Here is a 6,416-nt window from a genome sequence, read left to right on the forward strand (position 1 = left end):
ATACTATAAGATACAGAAGTAATACTATAAGATACAGAAGTAATACTATAAGATACAGAAGTAATACTATAAGATACAGAAGTAATACTATAAGAACGGTGGCAAAGTTTGTGGAAAAGGTTAACGGGGTGCAGAAGTAAAAAAGAAGTTGAACCAGAACGACAGATTGAGCAGCAAAGGGAGATTAAATTGGAGAAGACAGGAGGCAGGGGAGGGGAAACATCAGGCAGAACGAGGGGAGGAGAAAAGAAGATAAAAATGTGAGGATAGAGGGGCGATAAACGGATAAGAGCACAACCTCTCGATCTATGCGGAAACCCTCAGGAGGGAGAAGCGATGATTCACAGCCTCACGGGGGAAAGAAACTGCAGCAGGATTTAGTTGGAGGAGCAGAAATATGACGTGGTTGAAAATCTGAAAGACCAACAAGCAGGCTCTCTTCAGCACATCCTGTCCTCAGCAGAGAAAGGGCTGTTAGCTCAGGCACACAAGTAGAAGAGCACTGCTTTATTTTAAAGGCTAACATTTTGACTCTCAGTTGGGTAAAATAGAAACGTTGCCTTAACATTTCACATAATTTCCGTCGCTAACCATTAAACCCTTAAATGTTCTGCAGTTTATCAGAAAACGGACCTGAAACTGTTGACATTTTTAGCTCTCAGAATATCCTGATTAGCGGCAGAGCCACAGGTCGCTGATCTGTTCCTCTCCTGCACCGGATTGTAATTAGTTGGGCTTTGAATTTACCCACTGAGACACGGAGCGCCATCAAAACCCTATCAAAACTAATTTCATGCATGATAACACCCAGGCCCTGAGAACAATGGGGTGATGATGGGTATGTGATGACTTGATGGTGACGCTGTGCTTTAGATGCAACGCAAGGCTGAAAATGAAGAAAATAAACCATAATCACATGTTGAACATGTAATATAATAATAAACATATTATTGAAATGTATTGAGGCAAAATCAATGACTTGCTTCACATGTAATTAATTATGTTACATGTGGAGCAATATTAACATATTCATGTTTTAGAAATCCTATAAATATACATTTATGAAGGAAGTATGTTTTTCCTTGACTTTGGTTTGTGAAACTTCAGTACAAAATAATCCTCAAGCATAATAAAATAAAAAAATGTTGATATAATTTTATTTTATTTCCCCCCAAAAAATGCAGCTGCCACTTTAAACTAAACAAACTAGAAAGACACACGACTTTTATCTCAGTTCTGATGTTAAACTTTTTCACTTTTTACTGTTTTTTTTGGAATCTGAATACCAACAAACATGCTGAGGTCCAAAAGGCTCGTCCCAATACCTAATCTGATTTATTTATTTATTCATTTTCCAAAAACATTACACACAGAAGCGGTGTGTTTTAAAGGTGTTACCTTACAAACACATTGATTTATAATCTCAATGCCATTCAAAACTGCAACACAGCATCAGAATCTTTCTAAAATCAAACTGGGTGAACATTTCCAAATTTGAAGAAAGTGGTAAAAAAAAAAAAAWAAATCCATCATCTGCTATTTAACAAATGGAAATATTGGTTTCCTGAAACAGAACAGAATTTCTCTGATTTACCATCTGACTGTTATTTTTAGTGCATTAATATTTCATTTCCAGTTTTTTTGGGGGGGTTGAGTGTTGCTCTTTATGAGTCACAGAACGATGTCGAGCCTGAATTCACTCTTAACTACAATGCGCACAGTAAGCAGGATGGTTTCCATAACAACGAGTGAATTTAAGTCTCTTAAACATCTGTACCAGGGCTTCAGTAACTGACCGCTGTAACAAACAGAAAGCTGCTGCTGGAGAAACTAAAAATTAAAATCTGCACGCAGCAGCAGACAAACTTTTTCACATTCCTGAGAAGGAAAAATGATTATATAACCAGAAATGATTATAACATGAAGGTAAACATTCAACATGTTTATCTGAAATAAGGCAATACAGATACGAAACCTAGATTTGGACTACTAGACTTTATTACATAGTTACAATCATTAATTGTTTCACGTTCCAGGAACATTTTATTATCATTACTGGGATCTTTTTTAAGGAACATAAACGTCTCAGTCATGAGCCACAAAGAACGACTCAAAATGTTGCAACAGCGTCTTTGAGGGGGCAAGGACATGAGCAGTCAGTACACCGTGTCTGAATCAACAGCCTTGATGGGAAGCCAGGACCTTCTGCTTGGCCCTGGCTCACACACATCCTGCGCGAGTTGAAAGGTTTTGTATTAATGCACAATATTTGCCGGCAGACGTAAGTCGGCAATCACAAGGCCAGAGCGCTGATATTTCTGCAGCAGCTTTAAGTGAAGCTAGTCAGGCCATGAAAAAGCCGTCAAATAAGGAGATGCAAGTAAACCAAAGCACACTCGCTGCCTTCGCGCGCTCCTGCCCAGATTTATAGAAAAATCATTCATTATTTACGGGCAGCTGAGGGATGTTGTGGAACGCTTTACTGCACCAACGTGTGGAAGAAAAGTGTAGCTGTGTGTGTGTGTGTGTGTGTGTGTGTGTGTGTGTGTGTGTGTGTGTGTGTGTGTGTGTGTGTGTGTGCTCAGCTGCAGAGGCAGGAGCTGTGACAGAATGGCAGGTGAGGCTCTAATGAACACCTCATCCCACGGCGCGGTCTCCATCTCTATAATGTCCTCAGATCTCACTTCAAGGCGCTCTTTTCCAGGTAATGAGGGTCGTATTCCACCCACTCTGCATGACAGAGAGTGCATATGTGAACCAGAGGGGACAGGAAGCCTTCATGCAGAGGTCTACGCAGCAACACCAGATTTATAATCGAGCAGTTAAAGTCATTATTGCTCCTTTTGCCGCAGGTCTGTGTGAGTCGATGTGTTTTGAAGGTGAGGAGTCTAGTGCGGTTTAGGTTTTACCACTTATTAGGCGTGAGCCATTATGAGAGATAACCTTGGGAAGAAATATCACCATGTCATGGTTTTATGGTTTCAAAACACAAAAACTGTAAATATAATTATATACAAATGATTACTGTATGCCCAGAAAGGCCCTGGCTTGTATTCTTGTTGTGCTTCTGTGCAACAACAAGAAAGAYATTTTGATTCTGAAAGAAAACGCAACTAATGTTGGAAAAAGTCAAAACATAACTATTATTAGAATGAATGCAGTTTTTAGTGTTTTCAGTCAATCAGGTGTATTTGTGTGGCACATTTCAGCTACAACTTATGAAGAGCTTTACATCATAAAAACACGAAAACAAAAGAAATGTACAGTGGACATTTGAGAAACCAGTTATGTTACATTTTGTCGAGTTTCATCTTCACAATTATCAGTACAAAATGTTGCTAAACTAATTTTTTTTTGTCGTTTTTAAACACAAGACTTTGGTGCACAAGTTTGAATTCATCACCAGATTCTGTCCTCCATCGTTTGCATCAGTTGCTGAGAAATCAAACGTTTTGAACAAAGTCCTGCTATAATTCTGGCTCCATGCTGGCCCGGTGCTGGTGGTGTTTTTGGAGCGATGGTGGAAACGGTGGCAGGAGTTCACTCTGTAATCGGTGGGTTGCTGAATAAATGTAGTGCGAGGCGTTCAGGGCTGCACACGTACAAACTACCGACCATTTATCATGAGCGGCTGTTTACGGAGGAGAACAGAGAATCAATGACTCAATGCAAAAGTTTTTCAAATGAATTTGAATAATGGTCTGAAGCTGTTTGATAAGCAGGATCAACTGGAATTTAAGTATGGCTGAATTGAAATTACTATTTTATTTTTTAGTAAAGCACGTTGAGACGACATGTCATCAAATGACAATATACATATAAACTGAATTGAATTTAATTATTTCCACATTTCCTCTTATGACGATGCCTTGACTTTGTAGGATTTATATAAGTTAGTTCACAATATTTGTTAAAACCTTTAAAAACTTGAAGGATTTTGCTTGCACAAAAAATATGATCAAAAATGAAACAATCAATAAAAAATAACTCAAATACAACCACGTGTTTATAAAAATAAAAATATAAAAAGAAATGCATGACAGTTACTGCACAGTGGCGCAGTTGGTAGAGCTGGTGCCTTGCAGCAAGAAGGTTCTGGGTTCAATTCCCGGCCCCGGTCTTTCTGCATGGAGTCTCCATGTTCTCCCTGTGCATGGTGGGTTTTCTCCGGGTACTCCGGTTTCCTCCCACAGTCCAAAAACATGAGTGTCAGGTTAATTGGCCTCTCCAAATTGTCCCTAGGTGTGTGTGTGCATGGTTGTGTGTCCTGTGTGTCTCTGTGTTGCCCTGCGACAGACTGGTGACCTGTCCAGGTGACCCCGCCTCTCGCCCGGAACATTAGCTGGAGAGGCACCAGCACCTCCTGACCCACTGAGGGACAAGGGTGCAAGAAAATGGATGGAAATACATGCATCCTTTTTCCTCCTTTACTGTCTGATGAACTGTGAAGTACAGAAATTGAATTACAGTTACAAATTTAATTCCTAAACCGTGTAAAATCATCAAATCATTTATTAGCAGTTAAAACTGTTAAATGGATCAAGACAGAGTTGGACTCAGTGGTTCCTTCTGCATCTCCAGAACTCTGTTCTGGTTCCAGCTGCCATGGTACCAACAGTAAAACAATCACTGTTTCAACCTTCCAGCTCCTTCAAGAATCACATGATTTGAAATTTGAGATTCCCATTAAGACAATGTGTAGGAAAATATGTTATAAAATATACCGTAATGATGTTGCAGGGAGCTGAAAACGAAGCAAGTCTGCATAAATCAGACCAAAAAGGTGCGAAAGCATTTCCCCCCTTGGTTCTGGACGGCTTCCAAATGCAGCTGATGTGGATATTGATTTCCTGTTGGCTTCTAAAAGAATTACTTGTCTTCTTTTCTGTCTTACAGCCTGCTAGGCCAGCACATCTGTAGGAGGAACGGTGCAATCCAATAACGTCTACTCAGTGAAATAAAAGGGACACAGCGATTAGAGTTCAGCAAGTTGTGAAGATTAAAAGAGGAAATCACATAAAACTGTTTTTATTTAATGTGAGTTAAAGGACCAGGAACGGTCCTGGTTACTGTGGTCAGACCTCAATCACTGAAATCTATTTTCACAGATTGGTTGTGTGTGATGAAGACATAAAGCATCTTCTGGAAGTGATTATTCGATCAAACAGAGGCGACTTGGCTCTGTGGTCTGAGAACGTAAGATGGCATCTCTGGCAATTTGGCCTCCTGAGTGCATCACCTGCTGAGCTCTGATGCTGTGGCGTGTGTAGCGTCAACAACACAACATCAGTGATGCAGACCCTGGAAAACGTGGTGACCCTCCGTGCCTCTGCAGAGGGACACAGGAGCCTCTGGTTCCCTACGAGGCCTCATTGATCTCATTCGCCTGTCTGGAAATCACACTGAGTTTTCCTCTCATTTCTACCATCAGCAGGAGCGACGTGAACATGTAGCTCATCTTTTCCCAGCAATTCCCTCTTTTCCTGTACAAACTCTGCTTTAAAACGCCACAGCGCTGCTGGGCCTGCGGCCCCACACACACCCGCTTCCATTCAGTGAGCAGTCAGACCGAGTGGTGACACTGGACATCAGAAGTTCAGATGTCTTCGGTCAAGTCGATGGTGTTTGCTTCACATACAGCTTTGGTTCATCTCAGATCATTCTGAGTCTTTGTGATGACAATGAGAGGTTAGGATGACTTCACCTTGTCTCATCTGTTGATGTTGGATTTCAGGAACTGAATTTATTAAGCTATGAATGGTGATATCTGCGGAATATGAATTTTTATGTTGCCTTTGTGTTGGGAAGTTGTCCTTCCTTGTGAGCAAATAAACATGTATTGAAACCTAGAAATTGAGGGAAAAGCGAATCTATTAAGTGGGTCTACAGAGGATTCACTTATTCTAAAAAATGTAAACTTCCTCTCTGCGAGTAAACAAGTGAAGAATGAAATGTTTCATCCGTCCAGATTCCACACTGCAGAGTCACTGCAGGGTAAATTCAGGGTTCAGTGAATTAGTCCTGGTTCTTCCTGGACTGGTTTCACTTCTGGCCTCAAATAGCTTAAGCTCAGTGTGGGGAAGCATTAGGAACATAAATAGAACCGAGAGAACAGGATCAATGTGTTTAACTAATGACATCAACTTTGCTGATTCTCTTCTGTTGATTTGACTGTTTTGAGTTACATGAAAGACTGGACCCCCTGTGGACTGTTGGGGTAGCAGTTAACATTTTTGAGACTGAAGAGTTTGCTCTAGATCAGTGGTTCTTAACCTGGGTTCGATCGAACCCCAGGGGTTCGGCGGAGCCTCTGCCGCAGAGGTAAAGACAAACTTGTGTAAAGTCGTGATGACGCCCCACTTTGCCATCACTTGCTGCAGAGGATCACGTTACATTGCTTAGCCAATCAGAGGATC

The 6,416-nt window shown here is 40.9% G+C and overlaps 1 protein-coding gene across 1 annotated transcript in view; it reads left to right on the forward strand.

Moving 5' to 3' along the window:
- The window catches only part of LOC103460628 (delta-type opioid receptor), an 86,835-nt gene that overhangs the window by 30,441 nt on the left and 49,978 nt on the right, over positions 1–6,416 (forward strand). The gene's annotated exons all lie outside the window — the stretch shown is intronic.

This window comes from Poecilia reticulata, unplaced genomic scaffold (assembly GCF_000633615.1).
Source record: "Poecilia reticulata strain Guanapo unplaced genomic scaffold, Guppy_female_1.0+MT scaffold_266, whole genome shotgun sequence".
Classification (NCBI taxonomy): domain Eukaryota; kingdom Metazoa; phylum Chordata; class Actinopteri; order Cyprinodontiformes; family Poeciliidae; genus Poecilia; species Poecilia reticulata.